At 39.3% G+C, this 608-nt stretch overlaps 1 non-coding gene across 1 annotated transcript; it reads left to right on the top strand.

Moving 5' to 3' along the window:
* The first annotated feature begins 216 nt into the window (after nucleotides 1–216).
* LOC112738734 (small nucleolar RNA R71) lies at nucleotides 217–320 on the top strand. The gene has a single exon (XR_003169677.1). It is a non-coding gene; the product is annotated as a small nucleolar RNA R71 (small nucleolar RNA).
* The last annotated feature ends 288 nt before the right edge of the window (nucleotides 321–608 follow it).

Below are 608 nucleotides of genomic sequence, written 5' to 3'. Positions count from 1 at the left end.
CTCAAGAACTCCTTTCTTCTGAGTCATCACATTATTCACAGGATTTCTTTCAGAAGTGTACATGAACTGGTTATTTGCAACCATTTCAATGAGTTCCTGAGCTTCTGTAGGCATTTTTTCAGATGAAGAGATCCACCAGCAGAGTGGTCCAATGATATCTTGGACAATTCAGACAGACCATCATAGAATATACATAGGATGCTCCATTCTGAAAGCATGTCAGAAGGACACCTTCTGATCAATTACTTGTATCTTTTCCAAGCTTCATAGAGGGATTCACCTTCCTTCTGTATGAAGGTTTGGACTTCCACTCTGAGCTTGCTCATCTTTTGAAGTGGAAAAAATTTGGCTAAGAAAGTATTGACCAACTTTTTCCAAGAGTTCAGGCTTTCTTTAGGTTGTGAGTCCAACCATATCCTAGCTCTGTCTCTTACAGCAAAGGAGAAAAGCATAAGTCTGTAGACCTCGGAATTAACCCTATTAGTCTTAACAGTGTCACAGATCTGCAAGAATTCAGCTAAGAACTGATGAGGATCTTCCAATGGAAGTCTATGAAACTTGCAATTCTGCTGCATTAGAGAAACTAATTGAGGCTTAAGCTCAAAGTT

This window comes from Arachis hypogaea, chromosome 13 (assembly GCF_003086295.3).
Source record: "Arachis hypogaea cultivar Tifrunner chromosome 13, arahy.Tifrunner.gnm2.J5K5, whole genome shotgun sequence".
Classification (NCBI taxonomy): domain Eukaryota; kingdom Viridiplantae; phylum Streptophyta; class Magnoliopsida; order Fabales; family Fabaceae; genus Arachis; species Arachis hypogaea.
This window is presented reverse-complemented; position numbering and strand designations above follow the sequence as displayed.